Here is a 10,057-nt window from a genome sequence, read left to right on the forward strand (position 1 = left end):
CTTCTCCACTCAACAATTCTGCCGATCAATCAACCCTACCAGAATCTCAAGTGCAGATTGGAACAACACTACCAGTCACTGACCACGTCATTCCTCTAACTCCTCTTCCCGCCAGTCATACTGATGCAACTGGACAACTGAATGAAGGTTCTTTAAGCTACATGAATGTCACTGAGTCTGGCAAACGCATCATCGACTCAGTACAAACCTTGATCAAAGACCTTCAACAATCGTCTACTCCTTCTGCTGAGTCTTCTAATGTAGAGACTACTCAGCTTTCCCAAGTAACTCAGCTTCTGAACGAAGTTAAGGGATTTAAGGACTTGCTAAGTATCATCATCTCCTATCAAACACATCAAGCTAAGCAGGATTCCATTGCAAAGCTGGCTGAGATCCAGCTGACAACTGTTCAACACTTACATGCTCTACAACAACAAGTTCAGACCTTGTCAGCTGTGAACACATGCTACGCTACCTCTGATGAAGTCAAGATTCTCTTTGCTCAGCTTCACACCGAGCAAATCAAAACCAACGAGCAAATGGCTTCTTATTCTCAATGCTCAGTGGAGCAAATTGGTGAAGCTGTTCGATTGCTGAATCTGAACAAGCAAGAGATGGATACTGACGCTATGAAACAGAATGAAATGATGTCCATCACCAGACAAACCTTCAATCACATTCGTCACAGCAATGTTCAGCGTCAATACTATGACACCTACTTACTCAAAACATTCTATCAAGTCATTGCTGGCCTGACCGATGCACTTACATGGATAGGCAAAGCTGAAGCCTTCACTGTAAGCATGATCAGCGCTGCTGAGCTTAAAATACCCACCGAAGTTTCAGACAGTGGTGTGGCTATTTTTGATGGTGTCAATGAAAGCGCCGAACGACTTAAAGCCCTGTCCACCAAACTGACCAGAGTCATCTTAACCGACGCTTTTAAGATTCCTCCTCCCGATGCTGACAAAACGGGGGAGAAAGCACAAGCGAGAACACAGCATGAGTCTAGTCAGTCCAAACAGAAGAAAAAGAAATAGATATAGGCTAGCTCAGTATAGGCTAAGTATTTATGCCTGTCTTTAATTTCTTTTGTCTTGTTTGTAAACACTGACTACCTACATTAAATATCATACTTGCATCTTATGTTCAAACTCTGAGTTATGAATTATTTTTATACGATGTTGTGTATTATGTCATTATGTATCTTCAATTGAATCAGCCTTGTTTAAATGCTTATAAAATTCATTGATTGAACCAAATGTTGATAACATGTTTGACATTGACTTACATGTAGTCTTATTAAACTCATTGAACAACAAATTACTCAGCGCCCTCTGAATGATAAAACCTTCCGCTCAATACTGAGCAAAATAGAATATGTTCCATGAGCTGGCCTATATCTGAAAACTGACCTTAGACTTACTCGGTCAAACCTTTAAATGTTTAGAGTAAAACTAAGTCAGTAGCTCAACCCTTACGGGGGAGTTTGCTAAGTTAGATTAGGTCAACTATCATGGGGGAGCTCAACACTGAGTTCCTCGCTGAATAGTTTTGACAACATCAAAATGGGGGAGTTTGTTGAAACACCTTTCCACATAATTTTGATTTGACAAAATTGTTTAAGTATAATTGAAAACATATTCTAAACACACTAAGTTTAAATGCTTTGATTTATTCTACTAATGTGTTTGTTCAATGTTGAGTTAAATTGTTTATAAGACATAAGGATTAAAGGGCCCAAGCCCAATACAACAGTCAAAGCCCAAGTCAAATATTTCAATACAACTCGGCCCGCGTTTATCAAAACGATGTCGCTGTATACCAAAACGCAACTCAGCAAGAGAAGGATCTAGAAGACCTTCAGGGAACAACTTCGGAACGAAGCTGCTGAGTTGGTTCGACAAAGCGTACAAGACAGCAGCTGGCTAAGGAAAACTTCCAGACAAAGTATTTCTACTTTGGGTAAAGTTCAGACGACACAGTATGCTGTCCAGTTGACTTTACCATAAAAGGAGAGACATTCTGCCGAGCTGACCAAAAGCTGATAAAGGACAGAAGATACACAAATCTGATTGGCCGAGAGCTCTGAGCAAGTCAGGATGACAACGACAGGAAGCCGTTTCCCTCCAACGGTTATTTCGAATTTCGAAATGACCGATGCCTCAAGACGTCTCTATAAATAGTGCCATCAGAAGCTACATTCGACACAGAACTTGATCAAGCCATTACGCTGACCAAATTTCTACGCAAGTTCTGCAAGCAAAAAACAAAGCAAATCTTACACTACAGTTCATATATTTGTGTAAAAGTCTAGAGTGATTATTCAATCATCTAAGGTGTCTTAGCAATCATTGTTTAGGACAAACACTTATCATTTCTAGAAATTAGAAAGGAGAGGCTGAGTACTCGGTTATAGTACTCAGCGAGAGATTAGGATTGAGTAGAGGTATAGAGGAAGGTACTCTTGTTATACTCAGTTGCTAAGATTGTAAAAGGTTTGAGGCTCTACCTTTAAAGAGCTCAGTAGAGGATTTGAAATCTCGGAACGTGTTCCGGGGACAGGACGTAGGCTTAGAAGAAGCCGAACCTGGATAAATCTGCTGAGTAACGTATTTCTTACCTTAAACTCCTTATATATATTGCTTGCTTAAATAACCAAAAACTGACCAAGTAAAGAGGTCAAGCTGAGTTGTGCGCATCGAACATCTGAGCTCAGGAATAGACTTTAAGTGCTATCTCCTGACTCAAGTCAAGAAACTGACCTAGTCCCCAGTTGACTAAGCCAGTATCTTACTGATTACTCAGCGCCGCTGTTAAAACCTTTTCTCTTGAGAAAAGAAGTCTGCCCTAAATCTTTAAAAAGTTTAAATAGTTCCTAACCCCCCCTTGGAACTATACTTGTAACGTTATAAGGGACCAACACTCTTTTGGCTTTCTCTTTCGCGACCAATTCGGATATTGCAATTACCAGCTATAGTTCTTTATGTGGTCCCTTTGACCCTAAATTATCTCAAGGTCAGGCATTTAAAGAAGCCCTTAGTTGGATTAAATCCTCAAATATCAATGGAATTGATATTCAGTCTAATTGCTTTTCAGTGATACAAGAAGTCAATAACCCTGTTTCGACTTATTCTTACCTCTATGAGGTCATTCATGATTGTATTCTTTTATTTAGAGATATAGGCAATTGTTCAATAAATGTTCAACAAATGTGACAGCACATTCCTTAGCACGAGTGGACACTTCTAAATCTGTGTGTAGTGTATGAAAATGTTCAACGCTAAGAAATAGCGATATTATGTCCATTGATTTGATTTAATAAAGTTTATTATTTTCCAAAAATAAAAGTAAAAAATAAGTTTGCACCATTTATCTTGATATGCATTAAGAAGATCTAAAATAAAAGGATAAATGCTATCAAAATACGCTTATAGTTTTTGGTGAAGTATCTAAATTTGACGTACAAAATAATACCAATATGGGTTTAATGTTTAAAAATTGTATCAATTTAAGTCTCGATAACGGAACATAATATATCATTCATATTACTTTGTTAACTTCTATCATGTGGAGAGAGAAATCAGAATTTAACCGAATAATATGAATAGCATGTCACATTTCGTTATCAAAATCTAAATTAATACTCTTTTTTAATCATTAAACTTATAGTGGTGTTATTTTGTACCTAAAGCGTAAATTGATATTTTCCACTTACCTTATCCAAAATAAAAAGAGAATCAAATCATTAGAAGTTCGAAACATTTCTACATGTAACTAACTAAAGAATTAATTTTTTAATATAAAGATGGGTTCCATTGACTTCAAAGTTATAATAAATATTTGAATTGAATTTAATGTAATGTAATCAATTAATTATATACATACATTGAGGCCAACATTTTTTAGGAGTACCTTTTGGGATTCACCGCCAACATTCTCGAGAAAACTACAATCATCTACAAGTCATACAAACCATTCATTAATATAGGACCACAAAGGTCAAATCAGTAATATAACACCACCCAAATATTAAATTAGTATATTATAAGCTCATAACTTTTTAATATAAAAGATATTGAGAAATTAGATTTCTATTTTCGATTTCTGTCAAATAAGTTTGTCCAAATATATATAAGAATTGAGTAGTAAACTTTGCTAATTGTGCTAATCACATTATTTATATGTAACAAATGATTTAACCATTTACAAAACTTTGAAAAAGAATCCAATGAGGATCCTAGAGTGTGTTACCTATTTGGTCATCTTTACATGTGATTGGTTGGAAGTATTTGGCACCGATTCCTAACATGGCAATATGAGAATCATCCTCAAAAATTAGGAGGTTTGATTTCCGGTTTCTTGCTTTCTATTTTGTGGGAGTAGGGACTAACGGAAAATAACGATTTCATCGTTTTGTTGTGAATTGGGAATGAACATTTAATGTTATTGATCTTTAATTGTTGCGTTGTGTTTTCTTACATTTTGATGTGTTATTTTATTTGCCCAATTGTCGTCGTGGAATTAGTAATTTTATACTACTGTTGCTATTTTGAATGTGACCGTTATTATAAGCTCAATCAAAAAATATGGCCAAGTGTAGGGAAGTAGGTTACTGATTCGGTTCTCTTGGCGCTTAATTCAGGTAATTATTGATTCGGCTTGGAATGAAATATTACTCACTATTATTCCTAAGGTTCCTTCTCTAGAAACTGTTTCGCAATTTTAACCCGTAAGTTTAGATAATGTGTTACATAAAGTTGTGTAATGTGCTATATAAAGTTGTGACCAAATGCATTGTTAATAGACTTAAACCTCTTCTCCAGCTTGTTATTTGATCTGCTCCGAGTAGCTTTATTCCGGGTAGGTAGATTTTCGATAATGTGGTTCTTTTGCAAGAACCGGCCCATTCCTTGTAAAGGAAGAAATGCCGAAAAGGTAGTATAGGTCACGAAGCTGGATCCGAAAAAGGCGTATGATAGAGTAAGTTAGAGCTTCCTGTGTTAAACCCTTATTACTTTGGGTATTGAAGATAATTTGGTGCATTTAATTATGAATCATGTAGCGTACTCAAATATGCGGGTCTTAATCATCTTGTTCTTGATGTTATTCAATGTCGGGGAAGGAATCCGATTCAAATTTATTGTAGAGGTTCTATATTGTCATATATTTTCTTTGCATATGATATTGTGCTCTTTTTGGAGGCCAGTGTTGAGCAGACTGAGGTGGGTCAATATGTCCTTAAGCTCTAGTCAAAGGGCTAGTCTACCTAAGTTCGTGGTTTTTTTCTCAGCTGAAAGGATTGGTATTTGTGATTTTATGGACTTTGCTAAGACTATTGATTTGGGAATGTATTTGAGAATGCCTCTTTTACACAAAAGGTTACTATAGCGATGCAAAGCTAAGTGTTTAACTCTAGCAGGGTATATTACTTTAGTTAAATTTATTGTGTTTGTTATTCCGAGCTATGCTATGCAAACTAATCTCCTCCCAATTAGTATTCGTTGGAAAGTTAATGCTTGTAATCGTAGGTTCCTTTGGGGTGGTCTTAGGATTCATAAATAAATGCAATTTAATTTAGCTATGGTTGCTAAGTTGGGATGGAATTTGCTTATTAGGAAGAATACTCTCTAGATGGATGTCATAAAAGCCGAATATTTCTCTAATTCTCATTGTATGGTGATAGGGGCGTTTCGTCCCTATCTTTTAGCGTGATTTACGGCTTAGTTTTAGATGAAATGAATAAGTTTAATTGCAAAAATAGAGTGTTTTAATAAAATAATGAAATAAAAATAAATTCCGTACTTTCGGTTAATTTTCCTTATTTTTGATTAATTTAGAAAATAAAACGTCAAGCTAACTCGGCTCTCGAGAATTGTATTTCAGGTACGAGCAAGGAGCGAAAATCCACCAACATACGCAGGGCGTATCACCCTTCACGCGGGGCGTGGAACACTTGGCCAGAAATAATTGTTCAATCCATAGGCACCACGTGGGATCTAGTCACCGATACGCGGGGCGTATCAACCACCACGCGAGGCGTGAGACATATGTCAGAAATGATTAGCCTAATCCTGAAAGTCAGACTACATGGTCTCCCAGAGTCAACTACTCATACGCGGGGCGTATCACCTTTCACGCGGGGCATGTAAGGAAGTCCTTCAACATAAAAGACTCAGAGACTTATTTACGCGAGGCGTGCTTCAGCTATATGGTGCGTAGAAGACCCAATTCAAGCAATAAAATCTCAGAAACTCAAACACGCGAGGCGCATCCCAGTCTACACGGGGCGTGGTTGAGACAACAAGATTTGGATTTGGTCCACATGCAGAAGATTTCTGACGGAATGGGCAAATACGCGGGGCGTACTCCACCATACGCGAGGTGTATTATGGGAAATCTGCAGGAAATCATGTTCCTCCATGCTTGTATCTTGAGAAATTACAAATTTATCCCTAGCTTGATGTGTATAAATAGGAGTGACTAGCACTCATTTGAGACATCTCTTTACACACCTCTTAGACCTTAAGACACCTTTAAGCTCTTGTTTCATAGTTTTAGATTTTGTTTTTAGGCTTTATATAGCTAAACTCTATCACATTGAGAGCTTGTTCGTTGATTCCGGCATTCCGTCAAAGTTCCGTTCCATCTCCGTTCACCAAGCTCGAAAGCTCCACCTCCAAGTCCTAAGAGACGGTCTTGAGTCCGGTTAGCTAGTTCCGAGGGTGGATTCTTCCCTTTTCACTTGCTAATTAGCTTGTACTCTTCCTATGTACTAGGCTTAGTTGTATTTCATATTTACATTCTCCATATTTATAATTTATGATTCATAATCTCCTTTTCTATATATGCGTTGATGTTTGCTACTTGTTTTGATACTTGTAATTGATTATTGTGTAGGAGAACGCGATTTCTGACGCCATTCGGGCTATCTTTAGGGATTCATATAGGTGTTGCCTTACCAGAAGTGACGCTCCGGAAACCGTAGGAATTGACAAACCACGGAACTTACGGGCCCTAATTTCTGGTCCCAAGCATTAGACACACCTTGACTAGGAACCACGTAGTCTAAGTACTTCACGGGTCGGTCACACTACACGTAGTCGTCATTGCAAGAGTAAATCATTAACCGTTTATATATTGAGAGTCATTGTTTGTCATATTTATAACTTATCGCTTTCCATATCATTTCGTAGAGTTTTGCTATATAAATTTGTCTCACCCGTAGTTAGGAGTAGTTTGTAGTTTTTTCCCGAATCAACTCAAAGTATTCACCGCTTAGATAACATATAAATCCGAGTCGTTTAAGACTTGTAGTTATAAATCCCGTGGATTCGATACCCGGTCTTAACCGGATTATTACTTGATACGACGGGGTACACTTGCCCCTAAGTAGTGGCGTCTAGTAGAGATAGAGCATTTAGGAAGATCACATCCATAGTCGTAACGCATATATCATAAGATACATTTTCGTCGTTAAAGAGCTCTACCTAACCGTCCACGCCATCATATGGATATGTTTAACAACAATGCCTTGTATGAGTATACTTAGAGGAGTATTGTGGAGAGATCTAGTTTGGTGACTAAGAGAATCTCCAAAAAACTCTTTTGTTGGGCTTTCAAGTTAAAATTTGAGGAGTTTGGGTTAAAACCCAATTTCAAGAGTCTTCATTCCCTCTATTATTAAGGATTCTCTCTCCACTCCTAGTCCCCTTCTTATTTCATTTTTTATTAATAAGGAGTGAGTATGAGGAGTATTGTTGAAGATGACATGTATTATTCACTCCTCAAATCACTAATAGTTATTTATTTATATTATTTTTAGAGAATGGACTGATAAGCTAAAAGCGTATAATGACTTTAAGACCAAGTGAACCCTATTGAATCAAGTAATAAAATTCATAAGAACAATATCGATCCCATAAGCACTAGAATCTAATTCCTTGTTCGTACTCGATATCTATATTATCTAAGGTATCAATTAGGTTATTTTAGTTGCGTTTAAACTAATGAATTAATAAACTAGCAAAGTAAACTAACAATTGGTTTATTTAAGAATGAGTGGAAAGGCTAGGAATTTGGATCCCCGTGTTAATTCCTATGGACTAGTAGGTGTACATTGTGTGCAAGAACGATAACCCGAGACAGTGATTTTCCTTAAGAAACTAGTAACTCCGGCCAAGAACTACTAAGTTTGTTGCAAACACCCTTAAGACGATGCTTGGTTAGGCAAAATCCCTAAGTATGCTTGAAAGCATTAATTACTATGAAAATCAAAGCTAAGCTGTAACCTATACCATAAAGTCGCACCATCCAGTTAGGGAATAGGAATAGCCAAATTGCCTAGTTAGTCTTTTACTTTATTAGGTTTCATAATTCAACTTCTCTAACTCATTACTTGGTTAGGTTTCTTAGATAAAGGCTAGAAAATACGTTTTAGCTAATTCTCTCGTTATTCTTCTTGCAACACAAAGTAAACACTTACTAACGGCCCGTACTTGTCAAACACGATTGTTAAGCCCAAAATATACCTAAAATATCATTAGTAATTACATCAATATTGCTACGAATTTGTGCTACTTATACCTGTTTAGAATACTTTTACTCTCGAATATGTTTCTTTCTTGTAAGGTACCTAAATATTTGGTAAAATCCAAATAGGAACGAAAAAGCTCAAAAACAGAAGAAAAAAGCCTACAAAAGGAGTCGAAGACGACAGAAATTAAAAACGCCAAGTCGAGGACGAGAACAAAAGCCGAAGAAGTGAAAAACGTTTCGTGCCGCGACCGCGGCCCCTAAATTCTCGGTTGCGACACGCGTTCTTCAGCTTCTCCTTCCCCTCGTTCGAAGACCAATTGATGCTCCCCCATTCTCGGTCGAGAATTGCCATTCTCGGTAAGATCAGTAGCCTTTGCAGCACAACAAACACATGTTTAAATTCCAAGAAACGCGTTCGTTCGGGTGGATAGAAACGTCTCTCCACAACGGATACGACTCTCCACAACGGACACGACCCTCCACAACGGACACGACACTTCAATCACGACTCTTCAATATCTATAAATAAAGTATTGATTTGAGAGTTGAAAAATATAGAGAGAGTTAGATTTTAAGATTAGTGCAAGAGTTATGCAGAAACTCTGACTCAGAAATGAGTCAGAGATTAGAAGTTCGATTCTGTTCAAAGCAATATGATGTACACACATTGTTTATTCAATAATAACAAATACAGTAGCGTTTAGACATTGTTCCAATTTAGTTTTCATTTTGGTAGTAGACAGACCCCGTCTCTATTACGAAGATTCAACGAGAAGATTGAGTAGAGGATCCGCCCCTGAGCCTGACAAACTCTAACGAAACCCAAGGAAAGGATTGACAACCCGTTCACTTGCAAGTCGTCGAATGTTTCCATGCTCCATGTTCTCTGTAAACTTGTATCAATTTATATTTCATCTAATAAAGTCTGTTCTATTCGATAGATTTTTATGCAGCACTTTGGTAAAGGATCCGAAGTGGATGCTGGTATTTTCATTAAAACGTATTTAATTCAAAATCTTTACAAGGAAACTTTGTTGAACACTTAGGCAAATTATTATCTCGAAAGAGTTTTAATTTGATTAAGGGCAATTATCCCGGATAGGGTTTTGTCATGTTCAAAGCCTAATAATTAAAGGTTCCGTCATTTATTTCATCTTTATAATTCATACAAAGTTTAAAGTTGTTTTCTTTGCTTAATGCAAACAAATACATTTGTTTACTTTTCTAAAAAGTACTAAACGTTCCTGTCTTGTAAATTCATTCTTAAATCTGAATATTTTCTAACATTTTCATACTCTAATCTAATTCTCATTCTAGCAATTTCAAAACCAAAACCGATTAAACGATTTTCCATATTATAAACCTTAAAAGTAAATTTAACCGATTATAAATAAGTTTTGTTTGAAAAAACGTTCCCTGTGGGATCGATATCTTTTATTGCTACAAGCGTATACCGTGCACTTGCGGAAAGCGCTCAACAAGTTTTTGGCGCCGTTGCCGGGGAACGCCAAATTTTTAA

This window comes from Euphorbia lathyris, chromosome 6, assembly GCF_963576675.1.
Source record: "Euphorbia lathyris chromosome 6, ddEupLath1.1, whole genome shotgun sequence".
Classification (NCBI taxonomy): Eukaryota; Viridiplantae; Streptophyta; class Magnoliopsida; order Malpighiales; family Euphorbiaceae; genus Euphorbia; species Euphorbia lathyris.